Source organism: Triturus cristatus, chromosome 8 (genome assembly GCF_964204655.1).
Source record: "Triturus cristatus chromosome 8, aTriCri1.1, whole genome shotgun sequence".
Classification (NCBI taxonomy): Eukaryota; Metazoa; Chordata; class Amphibia; order Caudata; family Salamandridae; genus Triturus; species Triturus cristatus.
The window spans coordinates 335,836,901-335,856,716 of NC_140591.1; the positions used below are offsets into that span (position 1 = coordinate 335,836,901).

Sequence of the window (19,816 nt, forward strand, 5' to 3'; positions counted from 1 at the left end):
ATTAAGCACCACACCACATTTCTTTCATTACTAAGCTGGCATTTGAATGGACTGGCATCCCTAGACCTATACTCCACCATGAGAAAATTAGTGAATGAGCTCATGGAAAATCTAAAAAAGGAAGTTGATGTCAACCAAAATCTGATTTAAAAAAAACTAGATCCACCTTAAAAGCCATGATGACCTGCTGAGATCTATCCAGTCATTCCGGAACTAGAGTAGCAATCCAAACAGTGCTCAAGTTGATTGAAAAGTGCTTAGTGACATACACAGCTTTAAAGCGAGCAAAGAACCCTACACCAATAAGACTTTAAAGAAAATTGAAGTATGGTTGATCTCAAAGCAACCATTTAATTTTTACTTTTTTCACCCTACATGCCACTAATGTTGATGGAATTGGGAAACACAGAGAACACTGTGAAGAGAGAACACATCATACTCATCAGCCCTCTGAAGTAACCAAACTGCAACACGGTGCTCTAAACTAAAACACAACATTAATAAATATGTGATCAATCACTTATATTGAGATAAGTGAGCAAAAAAAGAACACAGATGCCATTCAAAAAGAGAGCTGAGAATTACATTGGTTGGCACTATATAAACATGTACACTTGATACATGTGTGAAATGATCAAACAGTTGGTAAACAAGCTGAACCTCCATATTTATGCAATACCTGTGAGGGACACACATGAGCCCTGAAAGACACAGGCAGTTTTCTGAACTCCTTAGAGGACTGTCATATTTATGGAAGGCGTCATGGAACAGATGAGCATCAGAAACTAAGTTATATTTATGCATTTCATTTTTTACACAGTTTTGTTTACCAGAAATCAGAATATAATGATAGGCAGAGAGCCGAAGACGAGAGTGCACACAAACATTTACAGCAAAACTCTGAATTTACCTTGGAGGGCAAGTATACATTTACATAATATAGTACCTGTATTCTTTCATTTGGGAACAAACAGTTCTCACAAAGTAACAGTTAAGTTATATTATGTTAAATTTATTTATAAAGCTCACATATACCTGGAGGTGTTTTGGCACTAGCTCAACTGAAACCTCAACCTGATACTCACCTGAGACTCACAATAACAGCATGGTGGCAACAACCTGAAGAAAAAGGAGTTAAACCTCCCAATGTCCTTATCATATATATATATATATTATTCATTGAAAACATAAATCAACTGCTATGCTGGTGGTGCGAAAAGGGCACGAAATAACAAATGAAAATATTTATTCAGTCGAACAAAGGGGACACATCCTTCATTTCTGCAGTGAATTACGTTGAAAAGCAGTGATGGCTTGGTGATGTTGGGGGAAGGAGGACTACGACGGCAGGGCCTTCGACCACGAGGTAGAGACCTAGCAGTGGGTCATATGGTATCAAGATATATATCTCAATTGAAGCAATGAGTGCCATAGGTCCCAGAGAAATGAACGGGAAGTTAGGCCGTCAGAATTTGTGTTTTTCAGGTTCAAGGTAAGGATAGGAAATCACAGCGTAAAGTATCGGTGCCGCTTTCTTGTGAATAGTGCGAGGGTGGAAATCTTATAAAATTTCCACAAATTGTCACTTTAAACTTACTTAGAGACCCTGGAAGTTCCATGCTTTTCTAAGTTGATGAATCTTTGCCACCGGTTTTAAAATACAGCTGTACACAACATTTACATTAATAATTGCCTGTGACGTTCAGTCAATAAAGAGAGGGTTGGTGAAGTTTTAAAGGTTTATTGTCTCATTTTAGTAGATTATTCAGTATCTTTGTTCTCTTTATTCAAATATAGGGGCAAATCGATTACAGAAATAATAAGAAATAAGATTGGTTAGAACAAGCATAGAGACATAAAAACAGTGTGTTCCATTCAGAGTATAGTCCCTTTTCTAAACTAAAGGACCTATCCTATCCTAACTAGAACCCATAAAGAATTTCTTCTGGAAAATAGCAAGTAGATTTCGGAGCAAAGCCAGATTATTAAAGGGGAAGATTGAACTTCCCATAAAGGGTAGTTCTGGAGATGCAGCCGAGTTCTCCGGACAATTGCAGTTGCAACCATCTATTCTGGTGAGAAGGAGAGAATCACAGCTGTACTTATGATCAGTATAAAACAGAAAATCTCCTCACAGTGTAAGGAAAACAAAGAAATCACTGTAAGCAGTAGCTTATAACATAACATGTATTTGTACAGCCCACATTCACCCCCAAAGGGGCATCTTGGCACTGAATAGTAGATGTTTATTGTTGCCCAACTCAATGGTACTCATTTTATCGACCTCAGAAAGGATGATGACCCACCAGGAATTGAACCTGTGAGCATGAGGTCAAACGCAGGCCCCTGTAGTGGCTGCATTAGTCCACTAAGCCACCAGACCCAGCTTATAGCAAGCCAGGCTAGTATTGCAAAGTGTCAAGGGGCATGGTAGGGTAGGAATGCATGAAACAAATGAACCGCTCTAGCTAGGAACATGTACTATATAGAAAGCAGCTAAACATGTTGCAAAAACAGATGAATGTGTCATTGGTGTCCAATGGTGAGAGATCTTTTGATGGTCCATCGTCTTTATCCGTCATCCGTCAGCATGGAGTCAGTTAAAGATGGCTACAACGTATTACAAGAAGGTTCTCATGAGAACCTTTTGCAAGCTTACTCTGTTAGCTATCTGGTGCCCCATCGTATAGCAAGGACCTACTCTATGAAGTGAAACATTAAAATTCTGGAATGTCCTGGTTTGATCATAAAATGTAAGCTGCAGTAAGCATTTCCTTTTCAGTAATTCACTTGTTTATTATGTATATGTGGCAAAGAAAACAATCTAAATGCAGTGAAGTCCTATTGTGCGAGGAAAAAAAGAATGCATTTTTCATTGAAAGCTGAAATGGGCTGGGTGGCATCCTTGCACCTCAGGTGCTCGCCCCTTGTATCTCTGTGTGTAGACCAAGACTCGCACTTTATCTTGTTCCTTGCCTGCTCTTAAGAAGGAAATTTCCCACCCCCAACCATGGCAGCCCAGAGCTGCATCGAACATTGGGCACTCGGCGCTGCTCTAACTCACTCTACCTCCTCCCCTCCTAAACTTGTGTTCCATCTCTCCACTGCATCATGTGCAGTCTGTCAGTGACAGTCTGGCCTCTGTATGCATGCGCACCCGGTATCTGACGCTGATGCTCCTAATATCCGGGGCTGGGATAGGGCGCAGACTTTTCTTCATTTATCTGGAAGGCGGAGTGACCTAAGGAACTAAACTACTGTTACTGCTTGGTGAGCCGCTCTCTTTTCTTCCCCCCTTCCGCTGAACTCCAACCATTGGGACAATCCGATGGCAGCTCAGCCCAGCCACAACCACCATGGCTCAGGGAGAGAGGACAGCAGGCAGAACCCGTGGTAAAACCACACCTCCATCTCGTTTTACATCCCATAAAGTCCCATGCTAGCAAATGTGGTAGATTGTGCTTGCTCCGAAAAATAAGGGTTCTTGTTTGATAACTCCGCAAGCTCTGCCCACCTTTAAATAGAATAACAAATATCTAATAGACATAGTTCAAATCTCTTTCTTTTTCTGTTCAGTCTCAGATTATTTTTAAATTATTTTCCCCTTTATTTTATTTTATTTTCCTTTCAGGGAGGCTTAACTAGTTCAGGATTCATATTGCACAAATCTTCCAATTTAACATTCAAAGGAATGTTCATAAAATAAGACAAATGAGGTGCTGAATACCTATGACAAGACACTCATTCTCTATTTGGTCTTCTCAGGTGTTTCTGATTTGGCTCAAAGCTACTCTCATCACTAGACTCAGTCTCTTCAGGTATCATTTCTGGTATTTGAACTATTGAAGCACTTCTCCTCAGATTTCTTTTTTAGAGCCTTGTGGCCATCCTGCTTGGAGATTGGTTCTCCTTATTCCAATGCTAGATCCTTCACCTGGATCTTAATTTCTCAAAGCCACATTCAAAGCACTTCCTCTTGGTGACTCGATGTCTGCTTTTCTTTCGTTAGAGATCTCCACATCACTCTGGGTTATTTCTGGTACTTGCATGTGATTTTCTGTCCACTGTTCTTAACCCCTTTCATCTCCATCTTGCTGAACTGGCAATAGGGCTGCTGATATGGGTGGTCTCTCAGCTGGTGGCGCAACCACCAGTGATCTTCGCTCAGTGTCAGTGACCAAAGGAGCTTCTTCTGGATTGCTCACTCTTTTGGTGTGCGAAAGCATGAATACAGTTCGAGACTCCAGCACACTTCAGAGCCAGTGTGTAGTAAGGATCACCTAAAAGGGGCCTTTTCCTCTGGGTTCAAGGCAAGTCTTCCGACCGTGCTTCTTGATCATGACCCAATCACTAGGATGGAGGTTGTGGCACTGTTCTTCATGCAGATCTTTTGTGGCAGCTGAGACTTGATGAGAGACAGAATAGACTACATCAGCCAGAACCTTACAATAATCTAGGATAATATCGTCAGTAATGTTGAAGAAAGCATTTGCGGGAACACCAGGTAATCTCATTGCCTTGCCCATCAATATTTCGTTAGGAAATAATCCTGTCTTCCTGTTAGGTGTACTCTGAATACTCATCAGCACCAATGGTAAAGCATCTGGTCATTTCAGAGAGGTGGATGCACATACTTTGGCCAATCTAGACTTAATGGTACCATTTGTGTGTTCAACTATACCAGTGACTTCTGGTCTGTAACCGCAGTGTAATCTTTGTTCAATATGTAAGGCTGAGCAGATCATCTTCATGAATTCGTTGTTGGAGTATGTACCCCTATCTGACTCAAGAGAAATCAGCATGCCTAACTTGGGGATCAATTCATATGAAAACAGTTTTGCTACAGTAAGGCTGTCACATCTTCTAGTTGGGTAGGCTTCCACCCATCTTGAGAAGATACACAGTATCATCGGGCTATATCTCAGCCCATTAGGAACAGGCATCTCCATAAAATCCCTCTGCATCCTGTTAAAGGGGCCATCTGATCTCCCTCTATGTATCAGTGTGATATGTGCCTGTTTCCCTACGTTTAGCTGTTGACAAGTTATGCACCTATGGCAAACCTCTTCTTCAAGCATCCTGAATCTGAGGTTGCACCAATTCTGTCTGAAAAGTCTCCCCATTGCATCTCTTCCAAAATGTGTGTATCCAGGGTAATATTGTTTTCATTTGAAACAGCAAGTTGTCTGGTAGTACTGGTCTCCCATCTGCTGACATCCAGATATCATTTGTATTTTTTCACATCCTGCCTTTACCAAACTGTTCTGTTCTACTTCTGACACATTTTTCTGCACCCTCTTCAGCTCATTCCAAGTATAAGTGACTTTCATCAACATGGCAAAAGAACTCTCCTCTTCAGACTCACATGCGAAACCTCCATTGAATGAACAGGCTAACAGAGCACAGAATCTGGCTACTGAGTCAGTGTATCAGTTGCCCATGGCAAAATATTTGCTTCCTCCTTGATGTGCTAAGCATTTTACTACAACAATTTCTCCTGGCAGCTGTAGTACATCCAGTAGGTTCTTGACCTGCATCCCGTTTTTGATGGGAGTTCCTGAGGATGTAAGAAAATCTCGCTGTGACCAAAACTGTCCAAAATCTTGGACAACACAAAACACAAAGTGGCTGTAAATATAGTGACTCTCATCTGAGATGTTAAACTGCAATCTCTAGTAAGAGCAATCAATTCAGCAACTTGGGCAGAGAACACTGTTTAAAGCCATGAAGCTTCAACCACATAATTTATAGTTCACACAGCAAATGCTGCTCTGAGTGTGCCATCATTACCTCTCAAGCATGAACCATCTACGAAAAATTAATATCAAAAGGGAATGGATCACTTGACCTGAGTAACCAGTGTTTGCAACATTCATGTATTTTCAATAAAAAACCCTCATTCACGTGCTCAAGTCGTAAGGCGGTATATCTTTATTCTCCACCATGTGTGTTTAGAAACGTGATAGCATCATCATTGGGTTTCTTTTTTGTCGTATGCTAGCCCCATCCGGAGGTGAACCACTGGTTATTACAGTAGTGATCAATGAAGAAGGGAATTAACGTGCTTTGGTGAAGTCAATTCTAAATGTGATATTATAAACACGTGTACCTAGATAGTATTTTTAATCGGTCTAGGTTTGAGATTGTTTAAAAACAGTGTCGTGCGTAGGGAGACTTCTTATTGGTCTACCGCACTGAGTGTCCATAAAAATGTCAACATGTTTCAGCCCTGTGGTTTGCCCAGATGGCTCAAGGGGGCTTTCCTCAGGACCTAGAATGATAAGAATGTGTCTTGTCACAATCTTGGTGAATCAAGACGTGTTGCACCCGATTCTGAAATAGTCGATTTGTACCTGTTCAAATGAAAGAAACCAGATGGGAATGTCATGCTTCGCATTCTCTGCTGGCAATCTCACAAGTATATTCTACTTTATCTCTTTTCATGTTTTTGAAAAAAGAATTGGAATTGAAGGAATTCAATTGTGCTCAACCTAGAATTAAAGTAACTAAAAGTAACTAAAAAATGTTAATTCTTTATCCCCAAAATTTGTATTCAAAATAGGGACTCTGGGGTGATTCCCTATTTTGTCCATTAATGGCACCAGATACTGGGAAGTACTGGTTGGTTGCAAGCGCACGGTGTTAGTGGGTTGAGTGAGAAGTATGAGCAACTACTTTCATTGTGGTTGGTTTGTCGCTTGGACAGTTGATTCGATCGGGTGTAGTTCATGCCGCTATCGTGGTTTTAAGAAAAAACTGCATGTTTTTCGTATCTCTCTAGGTGCATAACGTTGCCAATTGTAACTCTCTTTAATGAAGTCCGTGCATTTGCAGTATTTAACAGGCATGTGTGGTAGCAGTGTAACTCCCTGTAATGGAGTCTGTGCATTTATAATCTTTAACAAGTGAGTGTGAACAGCGCTGGCAAAGCCTGACTGTCATATGAGTTTAGTGTGACTCGACATTCATAACAATTTACAAAGGTGCTGCAGTTGATGTTTTACTAAAAGCATATTGTGGGCTTGAATGTCTAAGGTACAGGAACACCCATAATTTTGGTGGATTATATCGGGTGTAATTCATGACGCTATCGTGGTTTTAAGAGAAAACGGCATGTTTTTTGCATAACCTTGCTAGGGAAAACCCACTCTAATAGAGTCCTTGTGTTTATAGTCTTTAACAGGCGCGTGTGAATAGCGCTGGCAATGCCTGACTGCATTATGAGTTTCACAGTTTACCAAAATGCGTCGGGCGCGTTTATTCAATGCGAGGATCTTTCAAAATAGCGCATGTCTGAAACTTTACTAAAGTAGCTGGCGCGTATATTCAATCTGGGATAATTTTGTGCATACCTTTAAGTCCCGAGTGGCGGGCTTCTTCAGGTAGCCGCTTAGCTCATTGACCTGCTAAACATAAGGTGGCAATTTCAGATTTGAGTGAAAAAGTTTAATACGATACGTTTTTGAAGTTTCACTCCTCGTCTCCATCGCCAGTACCTTCTGTGAGGTGCAGCAGGACTTGTGCTGGCTCTTCCTGTGGCAACCTGGATATGGTTGTCTCAGGGGTTCCAGAGTGTTATGTGGTGGCGCATCGATTTGGAGGAAAGACTATTTTACCCTTAGTGTTATGTGGAAAACAGGCTCTATTAACATAAAGTTATATTTTGGAGCAGAGGTTTTATATATATTAAATATACAAAACGGGTAGTGTAACTCAAATATAAATGCTCTCTAATTATGGAATCATTAAGTAGATTTGAATGATGCTCATTTTGAGGTGGAAGTTTCCAGGTGATGGTAATTATATCGCAGTTCATTGTGTTCATTTCTCAATAGTTTTGTCGATTTCAATGCGCTAAACTTAGCCAAGGGATATTATCATTAAGGCCTTGTGTGTTTGTTTTAAGTGGATGGACCCATCTCTGTTCTTTTTCGAAGAGTATCTTGTCTGCATTGTGATTTTTCTTTTCCAAGATTTCCAAAACTATCCATTTCAGGTCGTTGACGGAGTGTTTTGCTTCAATGAAGTGGTTACTCATCTTTGTTGAACTCCTCTTGCACTTAACATTACTCCTGTGTTCGCATATTCTTTGTTTTACTCTGCGGCATGTCATCCCTATATATCTTAGGGTACATGGACATGTAATCATATAGATTACATGAGTAGAGTTACAATTAGTATGGTATTTGATCGTCCATTTTAGGTCTGGTAAAAGTTGAATGTTTTTCGTTGCTGTGGTAAGGTTACAGACCGAGCAGGGGCCACATGGGTAGTGGCCTACAACTGGGGGAAGGTCCCATAACTTGGGGATAGGTTCATTGTGCACCGTTTGTGGTGGTCTCGTGTGGCCAGGATATCTTTTAGGTTCCTGGTTCTCTTGTTTGCAAATCTGGGCTTGGGCCAGTCTAGTGATCCTGAAGTTAGGAAGCGCCAATTTTTGTTTGCGCTTTTCTTTACAGTATTCGAGGCTATGTTGTAGGCACTGACACAGGTTATCACATCTTTTTCGGGTTCTTATTATTTCATTTCTAGTAGGATCTCTCTCGGTTGATTTCTAGCCCTCTTTTGGCATCTGTTGATCGTCCTTTCTGGATAGTCGCATTTCTTCAGTTTTTCACAGAAATCTCTTGCTTGACTTTTATATTCTTTGATATTGCTGCAATTTCTTCTAAGACGTAAGAATTGACTATATGGGAGATTATCTCTGAGTGGACGAGGATGAAAACTTTTGTAAGAGAGCAAACTGTTTTTAGACGTTGGTTTGAAGAATGCCTTAGTTTTGATCCTTTCATCCTCAATGTATATAGTTATGTCTAGAAAGTCCAATTTTGTATTATCTGCTGTGTAGGTGAACTTTAGACATTCATCCCTGGTATTGATCCATCTGTGGAAGTCAATTAGACTCTCTATGTTGCCTTCTCATATCAGGATGATGTTGTCGAAATAACGCTTCCAAAAGTGTATCATTGGTAGGAAGGGATTGATGGTATTTTGCATATATGTGTCTTCGAAGTTACTAACATACAATCCTGCCACACTTGGGGCGAAAGTGCTGCCCATTGAAGTGCCGTGACACTGTTGATACATGGTGTCATTGTATTCAAAATAGTTCTGTGTTAGAGCTAGCCTGCTGCACTCGAGCACAAAATATCTTGGAGTTTTAAATTCCCATTGTTCATTGAATAACAGGGTTTCTAATGTTTTTGGTGTTTTTTGTTGGGGTAGACTCATATAAAGACTTTCTACATCGAGTCCGACAAGTAGCATTCTGTCTTCTGAGTATGTCTGTTCTTTCAGAAGGTTTAGTAGGTCTCTGGTATCTTTCAGATACGTTGGTGTCTTTTGTACCAGGGGTCTCAGGTATTGGTCAGCAAATTGTGAAAGTGATTCTGGTATTGAACCAATACCTGAGACAATGGGGCGTCCTGGTGGGGGTCTTCTTTCTTTATGCATCGTTGGGAGTGAATAAAAGTAGGGTATTCTTGGTGTTTTGGTTGTTAGAAATTCAGCTTCATTCTTTGAGATCCAGTTATTCATTTCTGCCATGTAAACCATAAGTTTGATTGTTCTCTGTAATCTTTCTGTGGGATCTGTAGTGATTCTTTTATAGAATTTCTCATCCGAGAGTAGTTCTAGGCACTGTTTGTTATACCCCGTCTTTTTCTAACAGGACTATTCCTCCGCCCTTGTCTGCTGGCTTGATTACAAGTTCTTCATTTTGCCGAGTTCATCTAGTGCCTGTTGTTCTAACTCTGAGATGTTCATGAAGGGTTTCTTTGTGTGGTCCTTTAATTCCTCTATTTCTTTCATGACTGCCTGCTTGAAGGTTTGTATTTCAATAGGTATCTGGTGGTTCATCGGGCAGAAGGTCGATTTGCAATGCAATGTCGTGTCCCCATCTATGATGTGTTCCTCTTGGTTGTTAAAGAAGGCTTTCAGCTTTAATTTCCTGAGGAATTCTGCCATTTCACATTGCAACTTGAATGTATCTAATGGGGGAGTTGGTACGTAGCCAAGTGCTTTGTTGAGGACATTTTCTTATTCACTAGATAGGACTGTGTCTGTTAGATTGATTATGAGCATGTCGTGCTTGTTTCAGGTTTTGTACTTGTCATGCTCCTGGTGTGGACCTGTCGTTCCTGGTCCATCCATGTTACTCCTTTCCGTCGGGTCCTCTGGTTGGGTTGGCCTCTCCCTAAAAAAGGCGGTCTCTGTGTGAAGTTCTGGCCCGTCTCTGGTACCAGAGGTGGTCCTTGGAAGTACGGGTTCATCCACCTGTGGAAATGTGGGTTGAATGGTTGAAAAGCCCCTGGTGGTGGTTGATTTCCGTAGTATGGTATATGCCAGGTATTCGGCCTTCGACGATGCTGACGTCTGTACTGTCCTCTGTTTCGTCTTGACGTGGTGGTTTCATCGCCACTCCAGTCCGAGCCATCTGTGGAAGTCCCTCCGCTGGAGTTGTTGTCGGACAGATTATCCAGAGCCTTGAAGTCTTCTGCGGTATAGGGGTGCATTTTCTCCATTGAGAATCTTTTCAAATCTTTTCCTAGTTTGTGTATCTTGTTTTGTGTGATGTATTCCATTGTCTCAATTATTTCCCGGTTGATTTCTTCAAGTCTTTTTTGTATACTGTGATATGTACCATATTCTCCAATTTTGCCTCACTTACTTTCATTTTGATTGTGAGTGCCTCTGTCAGTCTTGTAGCTGTCTTAATTATGAGTACTAGGTAGTCTCTTGTGCACTTCCATGATATCGCCGACCAGTTTTTCCGGAAGGCTATAGCTTGAAGGAAGATGCGTGCAGCATTGTTGACCCAAAGTCCTTTGGGTGCTGCATTGGCACAGAGGTACTCCGTCATAATTATTCCATGGATGGCAGTCCCCACTTGTTCTTTTTTTATTTCAGAGAGTTCGTCCCAATCATTTGTTTGTGCTAGGGTTTGCGTCAAGTCTGTTTCTTGTAATAGTGAGGGTAGGGAAAGAATTGCATTTATTTCCTTGGTTGAGTAACTGAGACCTAAGTTGTCAGCCATCTTCTATAATTTGCCAGCCTACATTGAGGGGCGTGTTGAAAAGGATGATGTGTATAGAAGTTACTCCGACAGCTGTCCGCTGCTAAGGTTATGTTAAATCAGAAAGAGGGAGAAGGAAGGGATTTGTGATCCATTCAGTTTCCTTGCATCAATACTTAATATCAAAAGGGAATGGATCACTTGACCTGAGTAACCAGGGTGTGCAACATTCATGTATTTTCAATAAAAAACCCTAATTCACGTGCTCAAGTCGTAAGGCGGTATATTTTGATTCTCCGCCTTGTGTGTTTAGAAACATGATAGCATCATCATTGGGTCTCTTTTATGTCGTATGCTACCCCCATCCTGAGGTGAACCACTGGTTATTACAGTAGTGATCAATGAAGAAGGGAATTAACGTGCTCTGGTGAAGTGAATTCTAAATGTGATATTAAAAACTTGTGTACCTAGATAGTATTTTTAATCGGTCTAGGTTCGAGATTGGTTAAAAACAGTGTAGTGCGTAGGGAGACCTCTTATTGGTCTACCGCACTAAGTGTCCATAAAAAGGTCGACATGTTTCAGACCTGTGGTTTGCCCAGATGGGTCAGGGGGGCTTTCTTCAGGACCTAGAATGATAAGAATGTGTCTTGTCACAATCTCGGTGAATCAAGGCGTGTTGCACCCGATTCTGAAATGATCGATTTGTACCTGTTCAAATGAAAGAAATCAGATGGGAATGTCATGTTTCGCATTCTCTACGGGCAATCTCACAAGTATATTCTACTTTATCTCTTTTCCTGTTTTTGAAAAAAGAATTGGAATTGAAGGAATTCAATTGTGCTCAACCTCGAATTAAAGTAACTAAAAGTAACTAAAAAATGGCAATTCTTTATCCCCAAAATTTGTATTCAAAATAGGGGCTCTGGGGTGATTCCCTATTTTGTCCATTAATGGCACCAGATACTGGGAAGTACTGGTTGGCTGCAAGCGCACGGTGTTAGTGGGTTGAGTGAGAAGTATGAGCAACTACTTTCATTGTGGTTGGTATGTCGCTTAGACATTTGATTCGATTGGGTGTAGTTCATGCTGCTATCGTGATTTTAAGAAAAAACTGCATGTTTTTCGCATCTCTCTATGTGCATAATGTTGCCAATTGTAACTCTCTGTAATGAAGTCCGTGCATTTGTAGTATTTAACAGGCGCGTGCGGTAGCAGTGTAACTCCCTGTAATGGAGTGCGTGCATTTATAATCTTTAACAAGTACGTGTGAATAGCCCTTGCAGAGCCTGACTGTCAAATGAGGTTAGCGTGACTCGATATTCATAACAATTTACAAAGGTGCTGCAGTTGATGTTGTTAAGATCAATTTAGTAAAAGCATGTTATGGGCTCGAATGACAAAGGTGCAGGAACACCCATAATTTTGGTGGATTATATCGGGTGTAATTCATGCCACTATCGTGGTTTTAAGAGAAAACGGCATGTTTTTCACATAACATTGCTAGGGAAAACTTAATTTAATGGAGTCCGTGTGTTTATAGTCTTTAACAAGTGCATGTGAATAGCGCTGGCAATGCCTGACTGCATTATGAGTTTCACGGTTTACCAAAATGCGTTGGGCGCATTTATTCAATGCGAGGATCTCTCAAAATACCGCATGTCTGAAACTTTACAAAAGTAGTTAGCGCTTATATTCAATGCGGGATAATTTTGTGCATATGTTGAACCTGAAGCACACCCTTATAATCTTTATCCTTTAATTTCATCATGATTTTCCTCAGATTAGCATGCAACACTCCTATGCTCCCCGTCCCAAAACGGCGCCAAATATCAAAAATCCATGTTGTGACACGCTGTGTGCGTGTCACGAAGGAGTTGCACAGCAATATACACACAAGTGAACAATATTCACAAATACTCCATAGTTTTGCGAAGTTCTTCCACTTTATTCAAAAAGTCATCACTTTTTAACCATCACGTCAAAGGCGAAAAGTTTCTATATTTAATGCGTCTTAATGCTCTGAAATTGCCCATCCGGGCCTATTCGCAGGCAAGTGCAGAAACTTCATGATTTACCAGACGTGTAATTTACCCAATGCATTTCGGTCCTCACGACCTTCTTCGGGGGTATCTATGATGTTTAAAAATATATATCAGTATATTTGTTTCAACTAACAGTACATTACGAATTGATTTTCCAATGCAACATTTGCCCCTACTACCCTTAACCCCCATCAAAAGTACCACAAAACACTTCACCCTAATACCCAGTTCCCCCATGAAATGCTAAAAAAACGTGTTGTGCTAAAGGCTTTTACACAATAAGATGTATCTGAATTGCGTTTGACTAACACTGTTTATTTAGGAATTTTATGTTTATCAGTAAGTGAGGGGTTTCTATTGCGATGTTTACTAGGAGGGCGCATCGAGTTATGCGCGATGGGAACTGGGGAAGTTTCGACGGGGAGCTTTAAATTGAAGGATGGGGCAGTGAATATCGTGTGTAAAAGCCTTTAGCACAACACGTTCTTTTAGCATTTCATGGGGGAACTGGGTATTAGGGTGAAATGTTTTGTGGTACTTTTGATGGGGGTTAAGGGTAGTAGGGGCAAATGTTGCATTGGAAAATCAATTCGTAATGTACTGTCAGTTGAAACAAATATACTGATATATATTTTTAAACATCATAGATACCCCCGAAGAAGGTCATGAGGACCGAAATGCATTGGGTTAATTACACGTCTCGTAAATCATGAAGTTTCTGCACTTGCCTGCGAATAGGCCCGGATGGGCAATCTCAGAGCATTAAGACGCATGAAATATAGAAACTTTTCGCCTTTGACATGATGGTTAAAAAAGTGATGACATTTTAAATAAAGTGGAAGAACTTTGCAAAACTATGGAGTATTCGTGAATATTGTTCACTTGTGTGTATATTGCTGTGCAACTCCTTCGTGACATGCACACAGCTTGTCACAACATGGATTTATGATAATTTTGTGCATACCATTAAGTCCCGAGTGACGGGCTTCTTCAGGTAGCCGCTGAGCTCACTGACCTGCAAAACATAAGGTGGCAATTTCAGATTTGAGTAAAAAAGGTTAATACAATATGTTTTTGAAGATTCACTCCTCGTCTCCATCACCAGTACTGGTAGTGGTACTGGTACTGGAGATGGAGACGAGGAGTGAATCTTCAAAAACCTGAGGTCGGTCGGTTCCTAATCTGCAACGATGTCGGTCGGACGCAACTCCGACCGACATCATTATTAGGGCCAAAGTGTCTTCTGGAAAACTGCAGTACTGTCAAAAAGAAGTTCAATATCTGGGATGTACTATTGTGAAAAGAGCTAGAAAAGTGTCACTAGAAAGAGTTGAAGCAATCTCGCATATTATTCCACCTCAAACTCAGAAAGAAATCAGGATGTTTTGGGGAATGGTTGGCTACTTTAGGAGGTGGATACCAAACTTTTCCTTGGTGACAAAACCTCTACTGAGTCTGACACACAGAGATATGTCTGATCTGATTCCATGGGACAATGAATGCACAAAAGCATTGCTAGAGTGGAAGGTGAAGTTAGGTTGTGCCCCGGCGCTAGGAGTGCCAGATTATACAAAAGAGTTCACGCTATTTTGTAGTGAGAGAAATGGGTGTGCTCCCTTAGTTTTGACACAAACACATGGTGGATCTCAAAAACATGTTGCATATACTTCTACTACCCTTGACCCTGCAACAACAGGACTTCCCGGTTGCCCTAAAGCGGTGGCTGCAGTGAGTACTAGTCTGGAAAAGAGCGAGAATATAGTGATGGGATACCCATTAATTGTCATGGTCCCTCACTCTGAGGAGCTGTTGCTAGGCTGAACAAAGACCCAATACATGACCCTAACATGTTGATGAAATATGAACTGAATATTTGATCCCCTGAACATGTTTTTTTTAAATGTTGCACTGTGTTGAAACCATCATCGTTATTGCCTGTAAATTATGAAAATTGTGATGAAAGTGAACACAACTGTCTAAATGTAATGGAATTGTGCACCAAACACCACTCTGATATTAAGAATGAACCCCTGATTGAGTATAATCATGTGTTATTCGTAGATGGTGTGTTAAATCAGAAAGAGGGAGAAGGAAGGGATTTGTGATCCATTCAGTTTCCTCGCATCAATACTTAATGTCACTTGACCTGAGTAACCAGGGTTTGCAACATTCATATATTTTCAATTTAAAAAACCTTATTCACGTGCTCAAGTCGTAAGGCGGTATGTCAATGGGAGCTTGTGCAGCGGGCTGAAATCGCCCCCAGCACAAGCTCCCATTGAAAGATTTAAGGTTGTAAACATAACTGCACTGTGTGGCACGCGCCTCAGGTTGCCAGCCACATGGTGTAGGGATGTTCAGGGGGTACCATAGGTGCCCCCCCGGCCCATATGTCGAAGGCCAAAGGAAAGGGGGCCCTGGTAGAGGCGCCCAATGTCACTTTCCAATAGCCTTTCCATGTTGGAAAGGCCGACAATGAAAGGCTGTCTGAAACCAATATCATAATCCCAAAGGTGGAAATGCCATCCGTATGGGATAATGAGGCCTTTCCATGAGCCCGTTGGATTGTGTTGGTCTGTCCCTCCGACTGCTGCTTCTGACCGCACGTATCGTATTGCGTCAGTTGGACTGCAGCAGTAGATGAGGTTCGGACCGCAACTGACTAGCTGTCGGTTGCGGTCTGAACCGCATTGTAATGAGTCTCTGTTCTCAGCCAGGGGTTTCAAGAGTACAATTGTGTCATTTTTACATGCATTCTGTGTTTCTGAAGTCCCAAGAAAATTATCTATATATTGAAGTAGAGTGGATTTGTGTGGCATTACCTGGGTCTCTAGATTCCTTTTGAAAATCTGGTTATAGATAGATAGACTTTCTGTATACCCCTGTGGGACACAACACCATTGTTAACATTTTCTGCTGGAAGACAAAAGAAATCAAAATTGACTCTCTTCATGCAATGGCACTGAGAAGAAAGCCTGACATGGATCAATTATGTTAAACTATTCTGCTGTACATGGAATTTGAAACAGTACGGTGGCTGGATTTGATACCACAGGACAACCGGGCACTACAATTTCAATAATTTTCCTTAAATCCTGAACAATCCCTTATTTACCACTGGGTTTCCGTAATCCCATAATTGGAGGGTTACTTGGACTTCCAATCAGTTCTTTTAGCATCCCTTACTGTAACATGTCATCTATCACTGGTTGTATTCCTGCAATAGTTAACAAAGGAAATAGTTCTGCCTCGGTTTGCTGTCTGATCAATTTGAAACTTACGTCTTCATCATGAGTTTGGAATGCTACATCTTCTGGTGTACAGTATACTGTGCAATTTGACTTGCACAACAAATCTCACCATAACAGGTTCACAGGACTTGAATTGCAAACAACAAATTGGTTCTTCTCTTCAAAGGATCCTATTTTTACTGGCACTATTTCAGAAACTGGATTTTGAATGTGTTTATTAGTTACTCCTCCAACTTGGCTTGTTTTCCCCGAGAGAGGTAAGTCTGGGTCTCCCACTGTTTTAAAAGTGGACTGGGTTGCACCAGTATCAATGAAAAATGATATAGGGAGGCCATAAACCTCTACAACTACATATGGGCCACTCTGGTCTTTCTCTAAGACTGCACCGAGTATGCAATCTTCTTCCTCTCTCTGAACCAGAACCATATTTCTCGAATAACAGAAATTGTTGCAAGGTATTCTGGGTTGGATTCTGGAATTGTGGCATGGCATTTCGAAATTGATTCATATTACTTTTTGGCCTCTGATTCAAATATCTGTAGGATTCCCCATCTGTGCAGGTGCAATTGGCATCATTGGGACCTGTCCCTGTACTGGCACATTTTGCAATTTGCATTTGCATACCTTGTGGCATTTGCATATATCCTTCAGAATTTTCAGGATTATATCAACATTCCCTCTTCCAATTGTCCAATTTTGAGACAGATGTGACAAGTGGTAATCTTTTTTATAGCAGCAATATCTGATCCAGATCCCGTTACCACAGGAACACCTCTACCTCTTCCCTGTGACATGGACATTCTTCCTTGACTTCCATTAAAACCTGATTGTGGCATCACAACTCCCTGCATATTTCCTTGGTTCCCTACAAAGGAAGGGTTCTGAAGACCTTTCTGAGACAGCTTTGTCTGAGCCAACAAGAATTTTTCTTTTATCATTTCATGCTTCACATCAAACTCATTGCTACAATATTTAGCCTTTCTCAGAATTTCTTCGGGTGATTTATTTTGCCAGCAAATCCCACTTTGGATTATGTGCGAACTGATCTCTGGATTCAGCCCTAGTACAACTAGGACACAAAAATCCCCATATCCTTTTCCTCAGGAGACTCACGTCCACTATGCTGCTGGAATACCGGCAATAATCTCTCATAATGTTCAAGTCTTTTGGCTCCTTGGTAGTTCTTTAATTTGTAGCCAATACAGATCTTTCAGAAGCACTCTGCCCTTCAAAAAGGTAATAAGAGCTTCATACTTCTCCATCACTATGGGAGACATAGCATTTGTCCCAGCCACTCTTACTGGTTCCTCTATAGGCCACTACACCACAGTTGTACATTCAGCCCATACATTGGCACGCACTTCAATATCAAAAAACATATTCAAATCCAGCCAACCCACCTTTGAAATCTTTATGAACCTTTCCACTTGTACATACCACTGCACCAGCTTGTCTTTCAATATGGGAAAATTGTTCGTAAATGCAGCCAAATCACCCCGACTCCAAGGAACACAGACATATGTTCCTCCTGTTATATCTCTAAGTGGGTAAGCTGCTGCTTCTCCCCCACTACCTTCATCTTGCTCCCCTGCAATAACTGCTTCCCTGTTCCCATGTTTCTTGACCCATTTGACTTCTAATGTTTCAAACTCACCTCACTTGCAAATGCACTTAACCAATTCTATGATATGCAATTGCAGTACTGCAATCCTCATATTCTCAAATGCCAGGTCATCTAACTGGACCCTAATTGTAGATGCAGATTTTTGTAAGATCTTTCTCATATTTCTGTGTGAGTTCAGTTAATTTGTCATGAGTTAAAGCAGCTCTCCTCATAACATCCTTACAAAGGTACATTATTCTTTCCATTGATACTGTTCTAAGTGTTTTCTCTCTAGACACAACCTTATTATTTCTTCCAATTCAGCTTTCAATTGTGCAATATTTGTAGGTTTTTTTTCAATCTCTGATTTCTCAGGTGTCTGCACATTCTCTGCCTTACTAGATCTTGTTGTTTCCTCAAACCAAGTTAGTATATATCCCTCCTCAGTCGCAACTATTTCTTCAGATAAGATTGGGGCTATAAGTGCTAGCATCCCTCCATCTATAAGGGCTTGCACCATTAATGGTGGCTTTCAGGCAACGATCTGTGATTTCTGGGAAGTTGGGACAAATCCTGAAGTGGATACTCCTCCAGTAACTATTTGAGTCTCAGGTCTTGTTTCTAGAAGCAGAGGAGCACTGGCTCCACCCAGGTTACAGATCGAGTACTAATAACAGGCACTGAGGCGACACTGGGCAACTTGTGTTCAAGCTACTACTGGTGGGGTGGCTTGCAATATCTGCAGGGGTCGTTCAATTTGAGATGCGCTCAGCCGTACTGGACCAGTTGGCACTATAGAACTAGTACTAACGCCTGAGCCACTCTGCTCTGCTGGGGTCGTATGTGGTGGAGGTCTTGGAGTCAACATTTGTTCCAGTATTTCATCTCCGGAATCACGATCAGACTCACCCTCTTCCTTCATACTGGAATCTTTGCTGTGCCCCCTCTTAGCAGTCTCTGAATTAAGGACTGGATATAATCTAGTCCCTTCTATGATAGCTTTCCTCCATCTACTCTGTTCTTCATCCCATTGGGCATTTGCGTAATTCTTCGTGGCCCTATTAGTCCTCCTTTGGTATTTTTCCCTCTCCTTTTTCCTGGCCACCCTCTCACATACATTAAATGCTTCATACTGAAGGGGTCTAGGTGGTGGCTTTATCTCATGCAATTTTCCTTTCAAATGATCAAGAATTCTTGTGTTAAATGTCCCATATCTAGGAAAACTCAAAGCACCCTCCTTCTCAGTAATCCTTCTCCATTGGCAAAGCCAAGCAATGTATTTAACCCATGTTTGGTAGTCATAATGTCAGCAGGCGTACCCTCAGAAGGTGCCTCTTCACCTTTGCATACTGAAATAGTAACATCCCCTCTCACCAAACTTTTAAGCTCTTTAAAACATTTCATGATGACAATTTAAATCTGACACAATTTATCAAATGTTATGATTTTGTTTCCATTTCCATCAAATTTCTGCTAACCCAATCACATTCTGGCTATTATTTCCACAGTCTTTTGATAACAAATCTAAATTAAAGATTAACTTTTAATGCTCTAATCCCAGCATGACACTGCTACATCACCAACCAATCTTACTGCAAAAGCACACCAACGGGCCAATACCAGCACGAAACACTATGGCGTACAACCTCACACCTCGCAATTGTCACCTTCCCTTACAATTTTTCTATACAATTAATTTTAATCGACTCTTAAAACACTTTGTCTGTTCATACTAAAGAAATAAAGTTTCGCATTCATGAAAGAATCTCTTCAACATTCTCCAGTGAAATCACAACTAGCGTGAAATCACCCAAATCAATTCAGTTTTCCTTTCTTGTGCAGTTAGGTTCAACGTACACTGATCAATATTAATCAACAACAACAACTTAATAACCCTATGTTA

At 41.0% G+C, this 19,816-nt stretch overlaps 1 protein-coding gene across 6 annotated transcripts in view; it reads right to left on the minus strand.

Moving 5' to 3' along the window:
- LOC146802083 (lysosomal proton-coupled steroid conjugate and bile acid symporter SLC46A3-like) overlaps window positions 1-19,816 on the minus strand; it is a 212,933-nt gene that overhangs the window by 153,074 nt on the left and 40,043 nt on the right. The gene's annotated exons all lie outside the window — the stretch shown is intronic.